Source organism: Chamaea fasciata, unplaced genomic scaffold (assembly GCF_029207755.1).
Source record: "Chamaea fasciata isolate MVZ Bird 193981 ecotype frontalis unplaced genomic scaffold, bChaFas1.0.hap1 SCAF_4, whole genome shotgun sequence".
NCBI classification, from domain to species: domain Eukaryota; kingdom Metazoa; phylum Chordata; class Aves; order Passeriformes; family Sylviidae; genus Chamaea; species Chamaea fasciata.
The window spans coordinates 7,383,035-7,406,117 of NW_027094089.1; the positions used below are offsets into that span (position 1 = coordinate 7,383,035).

General features: G+C 41.1%; 1 long non-coding RNA gene across 3 annotated transcripts in view; it reads right to left on the reverse strand.

Annotated features, from left to right (window-relative positions):
• Positions 1 to 23,083, reverse strand: part of LOC136288072 (uncharacterized) — a 63,862-nt gene that overhangs the window by 15,801 nt on the left and 24,978 nt on the right. For 2 of the 3 annotated variants that reach the window (XR_010720478.1, XR_010720477.1), the window contains exon 3: positions 835 to 1,291. The exons of the other annotated variant lie outside the window; for it this stretch is intronic. This is a non-coding gene — a long non-coding RNA (uncharacterized lncRNA). Of the gene's footprint in view, positions 1 to 834; positions 1,292 to 23,083 lie in introns of those variants that run through there. 3 annotated transcript variants of the gene reach the window in all.

Here is a 23,083-nt window from a genome sequence, read left to right on the forward strand (position 1 = left end):
TGAATCATGTTTCTCTTTTGGTTCTTTCTGAAACTTACTCTTTTTCTGTCCCATTTTCCAAGGGCAGCTTACCTTTTCAGAGGTGTTTTCTTAGCTTTTGCTAAGAGCCGATTTCCTCTCCAAGGTGTTTCCACACACACCAGGTCCCGCTTTTTGAGCTGGTTTACTTACCCTTTCAGCAAGCTGAGCTGGGGGCTTTTCAATCAGCAACGGTCCTCCGCCTTGTGTCCTGGACTATTACCAAGCCCGTAGCTAAAAGGTTTACCAAATTTCCCGAACTCAAAGGAACGTAACCTTCTCTTTTAGCTTTCCCGCGATCGGTCCCCTGGACTACCCTTGAATCCAGGTTTTATGAGCAAAATGAGTTTTTCCTGATTCGCTTCCCTGTTTGCCAACCAAGTCCCTCGCGGCAGATTGGAAGTGCGCGCGCAGGTCCACATTCGAATCGTGACAAAGTCACGTCCCACTCACTCACCCAATCATACTCACTCAACCCGCAATACTTACAGCTATTTTTTTGCATGGAGTCTTCGTGCACGGAGAATTTTACGAGTGAAAGTTCTAGCCACAGCTCCAAAGGACCTTCTCTGGTCCTTCCCAAGTTCCCTGATATTTCTGGATCCAGAACCTCCTTTTATTGTGACGTTTGGCCTAAATTTGTTTGTGATACAATAAGCACCACAGGATTTCCCGTTTTGTGGGGGCCGCCAAAAAAATCAGCAGAGGCGCCTTCCCATGCAAAGGGGTTCCACAGCACCAATATTGTATCCGAGTCACAGCACCAATTTGTTATAAATGTTCAGAGCCAATTCCAAAAATCAAAGATTTATTTAACAAATTTGAAAATCAATTTTGGAAAACACCACGATAAACTCGGACAACATCGATAGAATGCTGGGTGGACAATCCGGGAGCAGCAAAGGGTGCTTCTCCAGAGTGCTGCCCACAAATTCGGGGTCTCAGGGTAGGTGTTTTATGCCATTTTTCTACCCCGAGGCAAAAACAAGACGGTAACAAAGAATGCAGAGTCGCCCAAAGAACACGACATCATGCAAATAATACAATCATTGAAATGTCTTGTGTCCCGCAAGGGATGTTTGAAAGAGCTTCCTGAGGAATTGAAAAGAAGTCTGAATGAAAAGTCTCTGAATCTTCTGTTGGAAGGTTCCTGCTGATCTCTGCCCAGATCGATATCGGATCTTCTGATTAACTGTGAAGATGTGGTCAGCCTGTGGTTAATGGGCCGTTTCCCAGTTATCTCTCCTGCAGATGTCGAAGTAACACCTTTGGACTAAGAAAGATTGTGGAATGTAAGGAGACGCCCTTGGATTGTTTCCAGGAGTCTGGGTTTTTTACATCCCACTGTATCGTTTTATACACACAATTTTTAATGCACGAGTTTAATAGAGTACATCTATTACAGTAGAGGAAAAAAAATTGCATTTTCACATGAAGTAACAATGGTGTGTCCTGGTTTTGGCCAAGGACAGGTTATTTTTCACAGCAGCCAAGACGGGGTGGGGCCTGAAGTCATGCTTGCACGGCCAAGACCCTCAGGTTGTTTGGTACCATCGTACATCACTGCTGGGGCAGGAGAAAGGGACTCTCACTTCAGAGAAGAAGGGTGTGATAGATATTGTAGGATTAATTCGTGTTTTCTTTTTTATGATACTTTATAAACCTATATAGAGTTAGTTTATGTGTTACTGTATAATGTTTTTAGCCTAAAGAATGTAAGGTTCCGGGGAAGACATTCCTCGGCCAAGTAGCAGAGAATCACCCATCACCAAAAGAAAGGAAGGCACCACCCATGAGTGCTGAAGTTGAGCACTGTGATCATCGGCCATCGGCCAAGCGATCAGCACCCCTTATCCATCATCCCAATCTCATCAAGGACATACATCTCAATACCTGGTTCCAGGAAACCCAGACATAAGTTTATGTCTCCCTTGAAAAACTATTCACCGAATTCACATCCAAAAAAGAAACCATAAAAATATGATTCGAGGACCATATTACACAAAGAACCAATGAAGTAATCGGTTGCACAAGCCCAAAAACTGTATAAAAATAGGGCCTTTCACACTCTGAATTTGTGAACCAAAGGGGGATTTTGTGCCATAGGGGCAGGATCTTTAGTTCACCCAGTGCTGATTCCCAGGATCGGAACTGAGCTTTGGTTGTGGTTTTATTGGGGTTTTTCTATTTCTCAAATTCTTGATTTTTTTGTTTTTATTAATAAATTTGTTATTAATATTTTTAATTCATGGATTCGGCTTATCATTTATAACAAACTTGGTGCCCAACGTGGGGCTGATCTTGGGGGTCTGGGCTTCCCCTTTTTCCGCTTGGGAGGCGCCCCGCTAATTCAGCAGCCCAGTGGAGATGGATACCTTGTGGCACCGGATTGGACACCAACTCCATTTTCATTGATAAAGCCACAGCCAAGAGTAGGATAAAAGCTAGCTTGGGTGGGAGGGGCGGGGGGGGGGGCCTCTCAGGGAACTCGGAGAAGACCTGGGAAGGAGTCTTCTGGAGCCGTGGCTAAATATTTCAGTCATAAATCTCGACGTGCACGAAGAATCCACACAGGAAAAAGGCACCGTAAGTACTGTGTGGTTGAGTGGGGTGTGGCAGTGTGTGTTTATGAGATGTGATATTATCACAAAGTGATTTTGGACCTTGAGATTGCAGTTCTGAAATCCCGTGAGGGACTCAGTCGGTCGAAAGAGAAGTGAGTGATACTTTCGCGTGGGGTCCGGGCCCTTGGAGGGTTTGGAGGTTGGCCACATGGGGCTGAGAGGGAAAGGGATGTTCATTGGAGTTCAGGAAGTGGTAAACCTTTCAGCCTGGGACCAGGAATGGTCCGAAGGAAACAGGAGAATTTTGAGAGCCCGTTGCCAGGTAAAAACCCTCAGGTCAGTCCCCTGAAGGGCTAGTAGCCTGGAATTTATTAAAAATGATTGAAAATAAAACCTGGTACCGGGAGGGGGGGGGGGGGGGGGGCGGGAGGGTGGTGAAAGGATTCAGTGGGGTTTTTTTGTAACTACAAAAAATCCCAGGAAGGTACCAAAGACACAAACGGTGAGAGGTAGTATTTTGGTGTTTTGGTGGGTCTGAATAAAGATGGGACAGAAAAAGAATAAGTTGCACAAAAAGATTGCAGAGGAATCTGCTGGGAAGCAGAGGGACAGCGTTCCTAAAATAACTAGGGAAAGTCCGTTGGGGTGGGTTTAGAACACTGGGAGGATTGTCCTGCCATGTGGCGGAAATCTAAGGAGAAGATCGTGCATTTTTGTATGGAGGTTTGGGGAGGAAAAGAAATACGGAAACAAGTAACCTGGCCTGTGTTTGGTTCATTTGAAAAATGGATGTGTAAGGTGTTGGTCTCATATGTGGATGGTAAAAGTCCGTGGAGTAAAGAGGAATATGAATATGCTAGATTATGGGAAAGGACAGACACCGGTTTGTTTATGGTAAATGTGAAAAACCATGCTGCTCGAGCCGATCCTTGGGAACCCCTAAAAAATCTCCCACCGCCCTACCTAATGCCTCCTCCCCAGATCCCCGCGAGATCCCTGGGACCTCCACCACAGCCTGCCACCGGGGCTCAAAATATCTCCCAGGCAGTGACCACCCCTCCTCTGGAGCCGTGGCAGCTGCTGGGGGAACTACAGCCACCACTTATCCCAACCCCTTCACCCTTGGAACCGAAAACACAGCCTGGGCAGGGTGCCAGGTCCCAAACCCTTCTTGCAAACCCTGAATTGGATTCGGCGGCCTCTCCCAGCCCTGATACACACACACTTAAGAGCTTGCCTAAAGCGGCTCCTGCCACTGCAGCTAGGAAAACACAGAGAAGGCTCAAAAGAATAAGTGAAGAGGATAGCGAGAACGAGGAAGATTGGCAGACTTTATTCCCTTTAAGGGAAGTGCCGACCACCCCAGGAGTAATTGGATACGTAAACATTCCAATAAACACAAGTGATGTAAGGGCTTTTAGGAATGAGATAGGAAAATTAATGGATGACCCTTTAGGGGTTTCTGATAGGTTAGATGAATTCCTCAGAACAAGCATATACTCATATGGTGATCTTGTGGCTATATTAAGGTCATTATTCAATACAGAGGAGAGGGAATTAATCAGACAGGCTGGGATGAGGGAATGGGAACGCTGGAACCCTCAGGGCATCTCAGGGGATCAGAAATAGCCAAATCAAGACCCAGGGTGGAATCCCCAGAATGAGGAAGGTCGACGTAACATGACCGACCTCAGAAACATTATCATACAGGGCATAAGGGAGGCAGTGCCAAGGGGACAGAACATTAGTAAAGTGTTTGAGGAATGCCAAGGGAAGGATGAGACCCCATCTGAATGTCTGGAGAGACTAAGAAAAAGCCTGCAGATATACTCGGGGACAGACCCTAATTCCCCCATTGGGGAGGTATTGCTAAAAATTCAATTTGTTGCAAAAGCCTGGGATGACATAAGAGAAAGTTGGAAAAGATGAATAATTAGCAGGAAAAAAGATTGCAGGAATTATTGAAGGAGGCTCAAAAGGTTTATATGAGAAGGGAGGAAGAAGGTCAGAAAATTCAAGCCAGGGTGTTTGTGGCAGCTGTAAGGGAAGCACAAAAGATGGGACACCCTCAGGAATCAAGGAGGGCAGAGCGAGGCACAGCTTCTAAAAAGCAGCCTCCTCCATCTAAAGCGAAGTCAAATAAGCCAAAAGAACCCCCTGAATGTTTTTACTGCAAAAAGAAGGGCCATTTCAAATGGAATTGTCTAAAGAGAATGAAGGATGAGGAAATGTTTCAGGAAGATTAGGGATGTCAGGGGCTCTTCATACTGGGGTCTAGAACAACTAAGGAGCCCTTGATAAAATTAAGAATAGGACCCCAGAAGGAGGTGTTTGAATTTTTGGTAGATTCAGGGGCAGAAAGAAGTACTTTTAGGCGCTCACCACAAGGGTGTGCAAAAAGCAAAGACACTATGGTGGTGGTGGGAGCAAAGGGGGTGCCTTTTAAAGTGCCAGTTATAAAACATGTAGAAATTGAATCTGATGATAAAATCTGTTTGAGTGACAAGCTACTAGTGGAAGAAGCAGATTACAATCTACTAGGCCAAGATCTAATGGTATTCCTTGGAATAAACCTAGCAGTGAGAGATTCGCAATTAGTAGTCAGTTTATACCAGTTAACAGTGGAGGATGAACATAAGATAGATAACAAGGTATGGCATTCTCCAGGGGGAGGGGGAAAACTAGATATGGAACCTATTGTTATAAACAGAGAAAGACCTGAGGACCCAATAAGGGTAAAACAATATCCTATTTCTATGGAAGGCAGAAGGGGACTGAAACCAGTGATCGAAGAACTGATAAAACAGGGGACTTTAGAACCTTGCATGTCCAGACATAACACCCCTATATTGGCAGTGCGGAAAACAGACGAGAGTTATAGGCTGGTACAGGATTTAAAGGCTGTGAATGAAAAGACTAAAACCCGTTTTCCAGTGGTGGCAAACCCTTATACTCTGCTAAATAAAGTCTCCCCTGAAGATGTTTAGTATAGTGTAATTTATCTGAAAGATGCATTTTGGACTTGTCCATTAGCAGAGGAAAGTCGGGATTATTTTGCTTTTCAATAGGAGGATCCTGAAACTAACAGAAATCAGCAATTCAGGTGGACATCTCTCCCACAAGGATTTGTTGAGTCCTCAGACTTGTTCAGTCAAGCATTAGAACAACTATTGAGCCAATTTACCCCCTTGGAGGGAACAAAAGTATTGCAGTATGCTGATGATTTATTTATAGCTGGTGAAAAGGAGGAGAATGTAAGAGCTTGTACCATAGCCTTGTTGAATTTCTTAGGAAATAAAGGTCTAAAAGTCTCAAAATCAAAGTTACAGTTTACAGAATCGGAGGTAAAGTATTTGGGGCACTGGATTACAAAAGAGGAAAAGAAATTGGATCCAGAAAGAATTGCAGGTATTATTGAATTACCTTCCCCTAATACCAAAAGGGAAATCAGGCAAATATTAGGACTCTTGGGATATTGCAGACAATGGATTGAAGGATATAGTGCTAAGGTAAAATTTTTATATGAAAAATTAACTGTTGATTAACTGAAATAGACTAAGCAAGATGAAGAGGCATTTTAAGAATTAAAAGAAGCCTTGGTGGCAACCCCTGTATTAAGCCTCCTGGATGTAAAAAGACAATTTCATTTATTTATTTATTTATTGATGTTACTAATCATACTGCCCATGGAGTGTTAACACAAGAATAGGCAAGAGTGAAAAAGCCGGTGGCTTATGTATCAAAACTCCTGGATCCAGTTAGTACAGGGTGGCCGACTTGTTTGCAGGCAATTGTAGCAGTGGCATTCTTAGTCAAGGAGGCAAAAAAGATTACCTTTGGAGCACCTCTAATAGCATATACACCTCACAATGTGAGGGGCATCCTGGAACAAAAAGCAGATAAGTGGCTTACAGATGCAAGATTATTGAAATATGAGGCAATTTTAATTCATTCCCCTGAGCTGAAACTAAGAACAACCATTGCCCAAAATCCTGCTCAATTCTTGTTTGGGGAAGCCCGAGAGGGGCTTGCACATAATTGCGCAGAGATAATAGAACCACAGACTAACATAAAGCCAGATTTAGAGGAGGAAAAATAAGAAGAAGGGGTAAAATGGTTTGTGGATGGTTCAGCAAGGGTAGTGGACGAGAAAAGAAAATCAGGATATGCAGTAGTAAACGGAAAGTCTGGATGTGTGGTAGAATCAGGTCCTTTGAATACAGGCTGGTCAGCTCAAGCGTGTGAATTGTACGCAATGTAAAGGGCACTAAAAGGATTAAAAGGAAAGAAGGAGATGGTCTACACTGATTCTAAATATTCCTACGGGATTGTCCACACTTTTGGTAGAATTTGGGAAGAAAAGGGTTTGATCAGCACTCGGGGAAAAGGGTTGGTTCATGAGGAATTAATAAAACAAATTTTAGAAGCAATAAGAGAACCTGAAGCAATCACAGTGGTTCAGGTAAAAAGACATCAGACAGGCATGCAGTTTCAGGCTCGAGGAAATAATTTAACAGATATTGAGGCTAAGAAGGCATCATTCTTGACAATTAACACACCTGTCATTGAGGAAAGTGTAACACAGGAATACCCTTCAAATCCCTCACAAACAGAGATTGAAGGATACAAAGAGATAGGAGGGATGGGGGAAGGAAGAAAATGGAAACTGCCTGATGGTAGAGAATTAGTATCTAAGGAATACACCTGAAAAATTCTAAAAAGATTACATCAGCAAACCCATTGGGGAACACAGGCTTTGGCAAAGCATTTTTTAAAATCCTTTGGGTATAAAGGAATTTATGAGTTAGCAAAACAATAAGTACATGGATGTGCAACATGTCAATGAATAAACAAAACAAAGGCAAAACAAGTGCTTCTAGGGGGACACCCCCTAGCCTATCGCCTATTTAGGCTAATTCAGGTAGATTTCACAGAATTACCTAAGGTGGAGAGGTACAGGTATTTATCGATATTAGTAAATCAACTAACACATTGGGTAGAAGCTTTTCCTTGTGCCTGGGCTACAGCACGGATGGTGGCTAAAATAATTCTAGAAGAAATAGTGCCTCGATATGGAATAATAGACTATATCGATTCAGACCAAGGCACTCATTTTACCTCAAAAATAATTAAACAATTGGCTGAGGCACTGGGAATTCAGTGGGAATACCATACTCCTTGGCACCCTCAAAGTTCCGGGAGAGTGGAGCAGATGAATCAAACTTTAAAAGGACAGCTCTCAAAATTAATGTTAGAAACTAAGATGTCATAGTTAAAATGCCTCCCTTTAGCACTTCTAAATATTAGAACTCAGCCTCATTTAGCAATGGGTCTGTCTCCATTTGGAATGCTTTATAGTATGCCTTATGAGCATGGAATGCCAGTAGGGCATCCTAGCATTGAGGATGGCCAGATACAGCTTTACTTAGTAGCAATTAACAAAAATCTACAAGAACTCCGGAAACATGGACTAGTAACACAGAGCACCCCCTTGGGGTTTGCAATTCATAAAATTCGGCCAGGAGATTGGGTCCTGATAAAAGCATAGAAAAATATATCCCTAACACTTCACTGGGAAAGTCCTTTTCATGTCCTTTTACCACAGACACTGCAGTGCAAACAGCTGAAAAAGGTTAGGCACACGCCTCCCGAACAAAAAAGGTTAATCATCAAAAAGAGTCTCCTGAATGGAAAGAGTCCTCCTCTTCAGGTGATTTGAAACTCAAGCTTCAGCATCACCTTCAATGACTGAGGAGGACAGGATAAGTTGTTCAACTCCTGGATGCCCCTGCTATCCGTGTGTCGGTTTAGCTGCTATTACTGTCATATATCGTGGGTTGCTCATTGTAAGAGGGGATTTAAACCTTGGGGTTTGTGCACTACATGTTATGAAAAAGAATTAGTGAGGACTCACAGGTTCCTGGTAAACGCTACAAATCTGGGTCTTCTTGAATTAGATTCCCCAGTGTGGTACCTTATATATATAAAGAGGATTGGGAGAAAATTAGACTGTGAAGCCAAAGTTATACTAATTGAGTGCCAGAGAACAAATAAAGTACCCTGCAATAGTGACACCATAAGGTAGTCCTGGTGGAGCACGGTTAAGAGGAGGTTTGCAAGACGATCAAACTATAAGACCCCAGAAGAATACCCCTGCTGCTGAGAAGACAGACCTCCCTGTCATCGGCCGCATCCCAATGGGCAAAGGCAAAGGCAGAGGAGTACACCTATGGGAAACCCTGATGATCCTGAGCCTACTCATGTGCCCCACCATTGGCCACCACCCGAGGGGAATACCCAGTGCTGAAACAACAAGCCAAAAAAGTAAATGCAGGCTCTGTTTTGAGACCACCAAAATGAGACAAGAAAATACAAGAATTCTCCTTTACCAGACACAATATAGCTGTCCCAAAAGAAAGCAGAAAGGGTATTGTGTTTTCAATGGCACTCGATTTGGGATGTGTCAAGTAAAAGGAAAAATCATCTGCCACAGCCCAAAAGCATTACCCAAGAAAGAGGAGTCAGAACTAATTCTTAGAAAAGGGAGAACTCCTAATCATAAATGACAAAAACGGGATACTGAAGGAATAACCACAATGCCCACTTGTAATCAATGTAATCGCACAGTTTGGATTGGGGAAAGAAAAAGTTCTACATTCGTGGCTTACTTCCAGGTAAACCGGCTTTGTTATGACAATAGTAAACTAAATATGTGTGTAATGAATAGGAAAACTTGTTGGGTTGGGAGAAATCTGAAATATGACCAATTGTCCCGCAACAGTGAATCTATCATTTTACACCTCTTAAAAGAAGATTATGAAAGAATATGCTTAAGATATAAAAAAACCTTTTGTTTTTCAAGGGATGAGGAGGGTTTAGACCCAGAAACTAAAATACAAAAAGTAGCACAAGAATTGGAAAAACAGGAATCAGAGGCGAGACAAAAATAAATAGAACAGGAAAGAATCAGAACATTAGGCGAACAATATGAGCAATTAGAAAAACAAAATGGGGATTGGGGCCTGCCCACCTCAAACAAAAACCTTTTTATTGAATTAATGCAAGAAATAGCAACAGAATTGGGACTAGAAAATTGTTGGATATGTGGAGGGTTGAAATCAGCTGAAAAGTGGCCATGGAAGGGTGAGAGCTTGACCCCGGAGCAGCTTTTAAAATGGGATAAGCAAATGTCAAAAATACTACCCCAACAGGAAGGCTGGGTATTAGACCAAAGATACTATCTGCATTAGCAGAGAAAGAAAAGAATACACTGATGTAGTGGGTTATACCCCATGTATTTCCACGTTAGTGGTCAATTCTAACAACAAATCAAAAATCTGGCTGCCAGTACCCCCCACAGGGTATTAGAGCTGTGTAAAGGAGGATAAATATAAATAAATTAAACATGTAAGATTATGTTGGCATAAAAGCTCCTGAGTTAACCCTTACCAATCCTTAGAAAACCCAGAGAGATTTTGGAGAGAACCTGAAGGGGTATATATCCGATAGAGAGCTCCAGGAGGTATATACTGGATCTGTGAGAACTCCCCCGCAAGTAGAAAAGTTCTTGTACTCTAGAGATGATTCAGCCATCATTTTTCACACTACCTAGAACTGAAAGTAATTTGCTGAAAACATCCCTGTATGAAACTTTAAGTAAAGAAAAAAGAAAACTGAAGAAAGCACTGCCTAATGTAGGTGGAAATCAAAAATAGGGAAGAATGGCCTGCTGAAAGGATGATAGAATACTATGGTCCAGCTACCTGGGCTCAACATGGGAGTTGGGGTTATTGTACTCCTATCTATTTATTAAACCGACTAATAAAACTACAAGCGGTAGTGGAAATTGTATCTAATCACACCTCAGATGCTCTGGAGCTGCTAGCCAAACAACATTCTCAAATGCAGGCATTTGTTTACCAAATTCATATAGCATTGGATTACTTGTTGGCTAAGGAAAGAGGTGTCTGTGGAAAATTTAATGAATCTGAGTGTTGTGTTGAAATTGATGATTATGGAAAGACTATCCAAAGTTTGGCAGCAGAAATCAAAAAGGTAGCTCATGTTCCAGTACAAAAATGAAACTCTATACTCCAGGCCTCATGGTAAAACCAATTATTTAGGACTAAAGCTTGGTGGAAAAAGATAACCTTCTTCATACTCTGTTCCATAACAAGAGTAATTTTCTTGCCTTGTTTAATACCCTGTCTTATCTGATTGATACATTCTGTTGTTCAAGGGATGCAGATAGCAGTGCTTCCAGCAGACCCAGATATGGCTACCAAAACTTCAAGTCAAACCTCTGGAGTCCCAAAATTGCTGGAGTTGAGGGAAAAAGATGATAATCAAAATAAAGCAGCAAAAGCGCTGGCAAAATTTGAAATATGAGTAGCTGAAAAGAATTTTGAAAAATATGTGTTCTACCAGAGAAAGAGTAGGACGAAGTCACAGACTAATTTGATCAAAAACTTTAAACGAATAAAGAACCTTTTTTGATTTCTCAGACCAAAAGAAATATTGGTTTGGAAAAATTTGACACGAATTAATGTGTTGATAAAAACGGGGAGGGATTGTGATAGATATTGTAGGATTAATTCGTGTTTTCTTTTCATGATACTGTATAAACCTATATAGACTTAGTTTATGTGTTACTGTATAATGTTTTTAGCCTAAAGAATGTAAGGTTCCGGGGAAGACATTCCTCGGCCAAGTAGCAGAAAATCACCCATCACCAAAAGAAAGGAAGGCACCACCCATGAGTGCTGAAGTTGAGCACTGTGATCATCGGCCATGGCCAAGCGATCAGCACCCCATATCCATCATCCCAATCTCATCAAGGACATACATCTCAATACCTGGTTCCAGTAAACCCAGACATAAGTTTATGTCTCCCCTGAAAAACTATTCACCGAATTCACATCCAAAAAGGAAACCATAAGACTATGAATTGAGGGCCACATTACACAAAGAACCGATGAAGTAATCGGTTGCACAAGTCCAAAAACTGTATAAAAATGGGGCCTTGCACACTCTGAATTTGTGAACCAAAGAGGGATTCTGTGCCACAGGGGCAGGATCTTTAGTTCACCCAGTGCTGATTCCCAGGATCGAAACTGAGTTTTGGTTGTGGTTTTATCTGGGTTTTTCTATTTCTCAAATTCCTGATTTTTTTGTTTTTATTAATAAATTTGTTATTAATATTTTTATTTCACAGATTCAACATCATTTATAACAAAAGGTGTCACTAGTCAGGGGAACAAGTGTTGCTTGCATGGGATTCATTTGCCATTGTTGCATTTTCCCAGGTTTGGTGAGCATTTTGCGTGTAAATCTCCCTCTCTTTTTACACTTTTATTATTAGTATTATTGCTGTTACTGTTTGTTTTCTTATCTCATTACTTTTTCCAATAAATTTTTCTTATCTCAAGCCATGATCCTTGTCTTTTGTGCTTCCAGCTCTCCTGTCTGGCTACCCCTAGGTAGAAGAGGGGGTGTGGGAGTGGGAACAAGTGCCAGCATGGTTTTGGTGGGAGCACTAAATTGAGGAATACGATTCCAAAACCCCAGCAACATTCTTGCCTCCTAACCCTAGGGCAGTCAAATTTCATGTGGATCTGGACTAGTTGCCTTAGAAATTCTGTATTTCAAAACTGAATTGGTATCCATTGGTATTTGTGTAGAATGGGCCTTGTTCTGTGTTTCTGAAGTTTAGTAATCACTGCTGTTACAGATGATAAGATACAGAAGAGAGACCAACTACCTGATGCTGGATGTAATATTTTATGTTTTTTTAATCTGGAGGGCTCCAGGAAGGGAGATGACATGCTACAGCCCAGCCAGAATTGACCTAAGGCGCAGTAAGTACTTCCTCCTCCCTTTTAAGGACATTTGTCTGAAATTGCACATACTTCTGAATTTTATTATGAAAGAGGAATGCATTTTATTGGATAAAATAATATTTTAAATTTATTTTACTTTTTAATTAAATATAATTTATTATTTTTATTTATTTTAAATGAAAAAAATTAATAAATTTTATTTAATAAAAATTTAAAATTTTCCTAGTGGAATGTTGTGTCACGCCATCAAAAACAAATTCCTTCCTAATTATGACCATCATTGGAACACAGAGAGATCAAAATGAAATTCTTACACTGTTTAGGAGTTACCCAGTATTAAAGAATGATGGAATTATTTTAGGTTGGAAAAGGCTTTAAGATTATCTAGTCTGACCATTAACCCAGCACTGCCAAGGCCACCCCTAAGCCATGCCCCTAATCACAGCTACACATCTTTTAAATACTTCCAGAGATGGTAAGTCAACCACTTCTCTGGGCAGCCTGTTCTAATGTTTGATAACCCTTGCCATAAAGAATTTTTCTCTCAAGTCTCATCTAAACCTCCTGTGGAGCAACTTCAGGGTTTTCCCTTGCCCTATCGCAGGTTACGTGGGAGAAAAGCAACCCCTGCCTCTCCACAACATCCTCTCGGGCAGTTGCAGGATCTCCTCTGAGCCTCCTTTCCTACAGGCTAAACAACCCCAGCTCCCTCAGCTACTCCTCACAGGACTTGTGCTCCAAAAACTTCTCCAGCTCCATTGCCCTTCTCTGGACATGATACAGCAATTCAATGTCTTTCTTGTAATGAGAGGCCCAAAACTGAACACAGGGCTTGACATGTGGCCTCACCAGTGCCAAAAACAGGGAGATGGTGACTGCCCTGGTCCTGCTGGCCACACTGTTGCTGATCCAGGCGAGGATGCCACTGGCCTTCTTGGCTACCTGAGCACCGCTGGCTCATGTTCAGCTGTTGTTGACTAGCACTCCCAGGCCCTTTTCTGACAGGCAGTTTTCTAGTCACTCTGCCCCAGCCCCTAGCACTGCTTGAGGTTATTGTGACTCAAGGGCAGGACCTGGCACTTGGCCTTTTGGAGCCTCATACCCTAGTTCTTGGCACATAGATCCAGCCTGTCCAGATCCCTCTGCAGAGCCTTCGAACCCTCCAGGAGATCAACGGTTCTGCCAAACTTGGTGTCATCTGCAAACTGACTGAGGGGGCACTCAATGTCCTCGTGAATGAACTAAACAGGACTGACTGGCCCCAGTACTGAACCCTGGGGTGTATGTCCAGTGGTGACCAGCTGATAGCTGGATGTAACTCCATTGACCACCACTCTCTGGGCCCAGTTCTTAACCCAGTGAAGGGTGCACCTGTCCAAGTTGTTGGCTGCCAGCTTTTACAGGAGAGTACTGTGGGAGATGGTGTCAAAGATTTTGCTGAAGTCCATGTGATTGGTCATCCACTAGATGGGTCACTTCCCCATATCCACTAGACGGGTCACTTCATCATAGAAGGAGATGAGGTTGGTCAAGCAGGACCTGTGTTTGACAAACCCAGGTCGCTGGGCCCAACTCCCTTGATGTTCTGCATGTGCTGTGTGATGGCACTCAGGGTCATCTGCTTCGTGACCATCCCTGACATCAAGGTCAGACTGATAGGCCTGTAGTTCCCTTGATCCTTTTTCCAGCCCCTTTTGTAAATGTGTCCCATTTCCAAACTTCCTGTCCCTACCAAGACCACCAATCCTGAAAACAGGTAGTTTCCAAACTACTGGTCACCTGGTACCCGTCCAGTTAGCCAGGATGTTTGGTTCATGATGGAAAGTAGCTTGGGAGCACTTCTATCAGTACCCTCAGTACCCCTGAATGGATCTCATCCAGCCTCAGAGATTCGTGTGTGTTAAGCAGTACAGCAGGTCACTAGCCATTTCCCCTTGTAGTATGGAGCTTCATTCTGCCCAATTCCCATCTCCTACGTCAGGGGGCTGGGTACCTCAAGGACAACTGGTCTTGCTCTTAAAGACTGAGGCAAAGAAGGCATTCAATACGTCAGCCTCTTCCTTATCCCTTGTCATTACGTGACACCACTTGCCCCCCCCCCCCCAACCAATAGCAGATGGACATACTTCTTTGGCCCCCTTTTGTAGCAAATGTATTTGTAGAAAAAAATTTGGTTCCGTCTTTTATGGCAGTTCTAGTTTGTCTTTGGCCCTTCTAATTTTCTCCTGCATAATTCATGACATATCTTTAGTCCTGCTGAGCTGCCTGTCCCTTCTTCCAAAGGTCACAAACCCTCCTTTTTCTCCTGAGTTCAGCTTAATTTCTGTTCAGCCAAGCCAGTCTTCTTCCCAGACAGCTCTTCTTTCAGCACATGGGGACAGCCTGCTCCTGTGCACATTTAAGACTGTTTTCTCGAACAATGTCCAACCTCCCTTGTTCCTTTGGGACCACATCCCAAGGAACACTATCAACCAGTCCTGTAAACAGGCCAGTGTCTGCCCCCTGGAAGTCCCAGGCAGCAGTTCTGGCAGTTCTGCTGACTGCCCTCCTTACAGCTCTGAGAATAGAAAGCTCTCCTTTTGTGGTCTCTGTGCCCAAGATGGCCTCTGACCACCACATCTCCCATTAATCCTCTGTTCACAAGGAGCAGGTCCAGCTGGGCACCTTCCTCGGCTGGCTTTGCCACCCACTGTGTCAGGAATATCAAGGCATGTTTCACACAGTTCAGAAACCTCCTGGGCTGTTCCTTTTCTGCTGTGTTGTATTTCCAGGAGGTATCTGGTATGTTGGAGTCCCCTATGAGAACAAAGGTCAGTGATTTGATGGCTTTTCCCAGCTGCTTAAAAAATATTTCATCTGCTTCTTCATCCTATTTGGGTGGTCTGTAACATACTCCTGCCAGGATATCTGTCTTGTTGGCCTTCTCTCTGATGCTTATGCATGAATACTTGACCCTATCATCACCCTGTCAATGAGCTCTAGACATTTGAAGCACTCCCTAATATATAGGGCTACCTCACCATCCCCTTGCCTATCCTTACTGAAGAGTTTAGAGTGATCCACTGCACCACTCCAGTAATGCCCCATGTTGCTGTGATGGCAGCTATGTCATAGCTTTGTGCTTCACAGTGGCTTCCATCTTCTCTATTGCGCATGCTGCATGGTATAAATGCACTTGGACTATTGATCCCACCCGCCATCTTTTTGGGGGCAGAAAGCATAATTTGTATGTGATTCTTCTCATGCTCTTCTGTGGTTTATAACATATCAGTAATACCTGCGTCTTTGCTGCTGCATGGATCTCCATCCTTTACCTCCACTGAGAGAGCAGACCAAAAGCACACCATCCTTCAAACATTGTCATGCTGTCCCCAGGTCTCTAGTGTGCTTGGGGTTTATTCCTTTCCTCTTTCAAACCTAGTTTAAAGATCTCTCATCGAACCCTGCTAACTCCTCTGTAAAGATCTTTGAGACAGGTATCGTCAACTGGCCTGGTGTCATGTAAACCAACCCATTAAAACCACCAAAATTCTGCCAGTGACAACACTCTTGAAGTCAGTGTCAATCTGGTTTCTGTCTCTTCCTGTTTCTTCTCTCATCATTCTCTGCAACTGGAAGGACAGAGAACATACTTGTGCCTCTGATCTCTTAACCAATCACCTCAAGGCCCTGAAATCTCTTTTGATTGCTCTGGGACTTCCTGTTTCAAAATTCATTATGGCCTACTGAAAAATTAATGCCATACCAGGGTAGGAAACTTTCTCTTCACATCTTTAACCTCTGCCCCAAAGGAGGAGGGAAGATAAGAAGTGGGCCCACTCTACATGTTGGATCCTCTGTTTTTTTTATCAGAGTCTTCTGTGACAATGATCCATCTGTTTTCCCCTTCATGGAAGCAGTTTTAATGCTGGGTGTAGGCTGACTGACAATTCAACACAAGATGAACCATCATGATCATGATTCTTCAGATCCACTTGCAAAGCCTCATACCTCATGCCAGGGTACCTCAGAAGGTGTGATAGACAATTTCAGTTATTAGATTATGTTAATGATCACTTCAATTTCCAAAAGGGGATACTGTCACCTTCAAAGCTGTTCTTTTGTGCTGTTGGAGAAAGAGTTGCTGAGCTCTTCTTCCTGGTTTTCAATGACATGTGGAAATGGCTCAAAGCTGTGTAATGGAAAGTTCAGGCTGGATATAAGAAAAATTTCTTTACTGAGTGGCTGATCAAACACTGGAATAGGCCTGCTGGAGAAGTGGTCGATACCCAAAGTCTGTCAATATTTAAGAGGCATGTGGACAATGCCCTTAATAATATACTTCATTTTATGGTTAGCCCTTACATTGTCACAGAGTTGGACTAGGTAATTGTAGGTCCCTTCCAAAGGAACTAATCTATCCCTCATAACCCTGTAATTTTATAATTTCTGAGATAACAACAAAAGATTTTAAATTGTTCTTCTACATTCAAAGAAGTTTACAGTCCAGATTAAAAAAAAACATGACTGAAGTCAAGTTCTGCTTAGATCACACCTGTCATTGGATCATGGTTACATTACACACTGAGAGTAGCTTGCTAATAGAAATGGAAGTTCAGTCTGAAGGTGAAAAAGAATCTGGGATGAATAGCTGAAAATGTGGGATGGCTGAAGTCTGCATAAATTCATCAGAATATGCTATAATATGGCAATTTAAAGGTAGATATATAGTCTTTCATACTATCAAAGCAAAGATGATTATTTACAATACAGTATTCATGGAAGTATTTTGCTAGAATCAGCATCTTCTACAGGAAGTCTATTGGTTTTGGGGGCCATTGTTTGTGGTTTTTTGCATGATGATCTATTTATATATTTGCTGAGTTATTTCATAAATTATATTTTCTTCACAGAATGAAAAACTCAGCATGAACATCTGCAAGCTGTGAAGAAAGAACAATGATCTATGCCACAAATCTTTAAAAACTGTAAGCTCTAAACACTGGACTATGTTTGCTTGGACCAGGAAACAAAAACAGATTGGTCAAATATTAACTGCATTTGCAGCTGCTAGAGGTAACAGGAGTTGGGGTGCTTTGAACACTAATAATTCTTAGCTTCCAGCATATGAAAGAGACTACAATCTGTATGACACAAATCTTGGAGTTTTTCTTTTTAACCATGATGGATGGTGTACAGTTTAACATTTTCTTCTCTAACTTGGATGCCATAAATTTCACTTTTATCTCTCTTAGTTCAAAATATTACGGATATTAAGATTGTTCTACAAAATTTTTTTTCCTCCATCATGTTTTACCATGAAGTGATAGTCATACGGCAGACTTCAATAACACATCTCAACAGCATCATGTCTTAATAGTAAGAAATTGTTGAAGTTTAAAATATAACTTATTGTCATGGAAGTAAATTAACTCTATTGAAGACATCCCACAGGAATCTCTGCTTGCCATATACAATATATCTCCCAGAACGATTTCCCATGTATCTGACATGCTTTCTGCTTGTGAAACTTGTATCACAGAAGTAATAAAAATGTATTAGTCTATATGATTTCTAAGCAATAATTTCTAATATTGTATGTACAATGCTACCAATACAGTAAATTCTCCTGCTTTTGACATCTGTCTTTGGAATTTATATGAGAACAAAGCATTTTAAGAAGTCTATCTACATAATTTGTTGCTTATTTACCATGTAAAAAACTCAAACAATTTTCCTTTCCCAGAGGATGACTCTCAGTAGCAAGACCCTAGGTTGTCATGCCAAGGCATAGAGAGCAATCAACCCCCCATCTATATTTTCTAATTACCTTGTCAAGCATTGATACACACCATTTTACAATAGCAGATTTAATCCCTGATGTTTGTATTTTATTCATGTGCAGATACATCAGTTCTACACCCAGTAATTTTTTTCTTGGCATATAGCTGGTATACAGCTTATTTCTTCCAGATCGCTTTGAGTGTATTATATATTTGTCCGTTGCTGTAATGAGTAAATCAGAACTTCAGCATAGACATGTAGCTATTTGAGACCATTAAATTTACTGCACAGGGTCTCAGCACTTGGTGATAGACACAAGTTAATCTGCATTTCTTATTGCATGACCTAATTCAGCAAAACACTTACTAGAGTGCTTGATCTTAAACAAACACTTAAGTCTTTTCCTTTCAGAGATTTTTCTTTTTTTAATTAGTATTCCATTTCATCAAAATAATTATACTTTCTAAACACAAACAAATAATCTAGAAGTTTTTCAGTCTAGACTTTCTGCTTGAACTCAGCACATGACTTTGTATATAAGATTAATTAATGTCTTCTGTGAAGCTTCAGGGAAACAGGGCAAAACAGCCACTAAAAAGCCATATGAACTACCATTTTACCACTACCACTAAGAAGAAAATAATCACCTGCCTCAGTTTAAAATGAAAGATACTGTGGCTCAAATAATGAAAGAAATAAATGTCTCATTTTGCTGGGTGGGACTACAGTAATCTAGGACTAATCTAAAAATGTCCAGGGCATAACTCAGACATGAACTTTCCAATGTTTTTGAACCCACTTTATTGACTGAGGACATTCTGTACTATCAATTTTTTTTTCTCTTGTTTGCAGTAAATAAAACCCATTTCACCAAGACAAACAGAGAAGAAATTCTGTCTTGGAATTTATCAGGACAGAATTTAGTTTTATTGTAGGTATGCTTGTATGCCAAGATAATAATCAGTAAGCAAAGATGTAATTTGTTTTGTGATTATATTCAGTATGACACAGAGTGGTAATGAGTTTTGTATGTTTTGAAGATGGTCACTCTAAAGGCAGCTACAGAGAAGACAAAAGCTCTCACTTCTCCTGGAGCCACATGGAGAAGACAAGGGTCAGTGGATATAAGTTGCATTAAGAGAGGCTTTATTTTGACAGAAGAAAGACTTTCTTTTTTTTTTTTTTTTTCCCCAATGGAACAACCTCCCCAGGGACATGGTGAATTCTCTGTCACTGGAAGGTTTTTTTTCAAGATACGATTGGACAGGATGCTCTATATTCCAGCCTCCCTTTCCCATGATGACCAGGAGGGCCTCCCAACCTGGGCTGTTCTGTGATTGTATAGTTAGAATTAAGAAAAATTGTAAATTGCTAGAGAGCAGGTATTTCTTTCTTTGTATAGTGACTAAGGTTTTATAAATGTAGACCTTGCACAAGCTCTTATTTCAATGCTCTGTTGTAAAGAATACCATATACTGAAAGTTTCTAGACCCCATTGCATGATCTGATGTACATCTGCCCCTTGCATAGGAATTTTCCACAACCATAGTATACCATTTACTGTGAACGGTGACCCATAGTAAAGAAATGCAAATCTGTCATTAAGAAACTTGGTACATGATTAGATTTGACACAGTACTTATTGTATTATTGTCTGATCTCTTCATACATGTTCCTATTTATACACTCTTAATTTAGGTCAAGATGACTCCCTAAATGAGTAAAATGTGAATACTGATTTTATTTGGCTTTGAAATACTTCATTTAGTTTCACTGCTGAAATTCAGAAGTTACAAGAGAGATAGTTGAAAAAAAGTTATCCCTTTGGACTTTCCCCCCCCCTCCTAAAAATTTTAGTATGTATTTATTTTTATTTTCAACACAGTTAAAGCCCACTTTTCTCTCAGGACCCTCATGGCACTGACAGACCTTACCAGAACTGCTCAGCCTGCTACTGTGCCTCTCAACAACTGGTGCAATTCCCAGGATCCTATGCCAGATCCCAGGGCTACCAGCTCTTCTCCCAGTGATGCTGCAGCAGAGCTGGTCATCAGGCTCCCTCACCTCTCCCTTACCCAGCCTCTGGGCTGATGTTCCAGCCTTTCCCTGCCCACCCAGGTCCCTGCCTAAAGCCTAGGTAGGGCTAGGCTCTGTCTGTTTCCATGTGGCATCCTCTGTGTGTGCAGGGAGTGTCTCTCCCCGCATCCTGATACATTTTCCCTGTTTCGTATGCTTTCTAGTTTGTCTCCGTTAAATAAATACAGAATGTCTACCATAATTTAGCTTATTAATTTCCCATGGAAAAAATAGAGAACTTGAGTCAGAGTAATTTAAATGTTGCAAGAGAAGTTTTAGCACAGACTGCCCACAGGTGCTCTGCACTTGGAGTGCCTTTCCACTGGGGTTACAGCTGCCTGCGGTCACCACAGTTAAGCCGTTATGTTGTTTTGGTTTGGGTTTAATTTTCGTTCCTGCATAGACTCTCATCACAAACAATATTACAGCCTCAAGAAGACAAAGTTCACTTGCAAAGTTGAGAATGTAACAGTTCTCAGAACAATTTTTTTTAAGAGTGTTTGTTTACACAGTACTCAATAAACTCAAGCAAAAGAAAATGTATGCTCCAGACCACAGAGCAAAAAAAAAGGCTAGAGTTCACTATAAGGCCAGAAGAACACACATGTGCACATGCTACAACCTTGTTTTTTAAAAGGCTGTTAGTAAGCCAAAAGATAAATTATTGTTACAAAATTGCATTATTTAATCCTGTATTTAAATACCACTTTACTGTGTGATAAATTTGTGCTCTAATACTTTCCACGCATTCAGGATGACACATCACTCTCAGACTCATTTTTTGGGAAGACGCATTTTCTGTCTGCAATAAGGTTTAGTCACACAGGGTTTAGAGAAGGAATCTATCATTTTCTTGCAAGCAGTGGCAATTTATAAGCTTTCAGAAGCAGACATGATTGGCATTTGCTTGGTGGACACTTCTAAAGGAAAACTGTTAGACCTGTCTAACTAACTAGCTAATGATCTTTTCAGACCTAATAAATAGCTCAATAAAGATTATATTCAAATCTTGGGCCAAGCAAAGCATCTCCTTTTGCATTTCTAGAGTCAGTAACTGAATAAATTAGGTAAGCTGAATACTGGGTATCTGCCTAGCACTGTCAGATGCTTCTCTCTGCATAAGCCAGGAAACGATAAGTGGTCAAAATAGAACCTACTGTAAGGAAGATAAAAGAAAACATTCCAGAAGTCAGACAGAGAAAAAGTTGAAGAGAAAGATATAGATAGGGATATGCAGACTTTCGAAGAAGACATCACTCAGAGATGCAAAGAGCTCCTTCTGAGTTTGTAATTTAGGCAGCAGTAGCAGAGGGGAAAGTCTACAGACGAAGAGATAGACAGCTGTTTAGAGGCATGCATAAAAGAGGAATGAATAAAACTCAAAGCCAGAAACAGTAGGATTAGATGAAAGCAAAAGGATGGGTCTTGGCAAAAAATGAACTCGGCATTTTTCTGCCCCTTGTATTTACATTTTTCTATCCCCTGTAAATATCATGAAACTTGTCAGCAAAAGTACATTACAGGCTTATAAAATGCTGTTCCTTGTGCAGAATATCACAATAATTCCAGGACAATTTAACCTGTTAATTCTAGTTTTAGGTATGGGTTCTGCACCTAATGAGCCAAAGATTGCTGATGGCACAACTTATGTTTCACCTTATAGACTTCTGTTCTGCTTGGGTTTTTGATTCATTCACGAGACAGGTGGACAGAGTTGTGCTCTTAAGCAGGTTATTGCTGATGCAATCTCTCTCTTCGTAACATGGAAGTGGGAACAGGGTGAATAAGCAGTATCTTCAGTCTTGGCCTCAAGACCAGTTGTCCAATCCCAGGCACTGTTCTAACCTGTTCTTTCTTTCCTCTTTCCAGTTCTGCTCTCCATCAGTATCTGATTTCTTCTTCATAAATTACAGTAAGTCAGGACAGAGCCCTTCTTGAGTCTCCTTGAGAACTTCCCCTGAAGATGACAGAAGATAATTCCAAAACAAAGGCCAGTTTCCTACTGATTGCTAAGTCATTAATGCACAGTGTTGATGATAAAAAGAATTATCAGAATTTCTTTATTGTCCAGTGCAATTTTTTGTTCTTATTCACAAAACCAAGATAATTTAGCTAAAAGAATAAAACAAAAAATACACTGCACCTGAGGTAATAGAAAATACCTTTCTTCAGTATGTAAGCTTTAAAAACTTGTCAAGATACTCTCAAATTAACTCTATGATATGCTTAGCTGTATGTAGACCTGACAACAGGCGACTTTTTTTTTATTATTTCTATCTTAATATGATGATACCATCATTCTCCCTATTCTGCATGCCATTAAGTGATACTAAATTTTCAGTACTCATCAGCATGATTCTTAGTATCAGAAAGAAGACATATTCCTTATTCATATGTTTATTAAAGCATTTAATACAAAAAGGTTTAGTCTAAGATTTTCTATTCTACAGTATTAATTAGTCAATACATCCTGAAATCATGGCATATTAGGATTAAAAATCATAGCAGAGACAAGACCAGCCCTCAAGAATCTCTGAACCAGGAGATCAGGGTAGAGGAATTTTGGAAAGAGCACTTTCACTTGGTCAAAGATTATTACACTGGAGAGCCTCTAAGCAAACCTGACATCTAGCAGTACACAGGTTCTGACAGGATGCATCCATGAATGCTGAAAGGGCTGGTGAACAGCACAGCTGGGCCCCTTATGGTCATCTTTGAAACACTATGGAGAATCAGGAGAGGTGCCTCAGTGTTGGGGAAGATGAATCAGGGAAACCTTATCAAAATGATTGCTTAGCAAAAGATTCTGAAAATATGAAACCT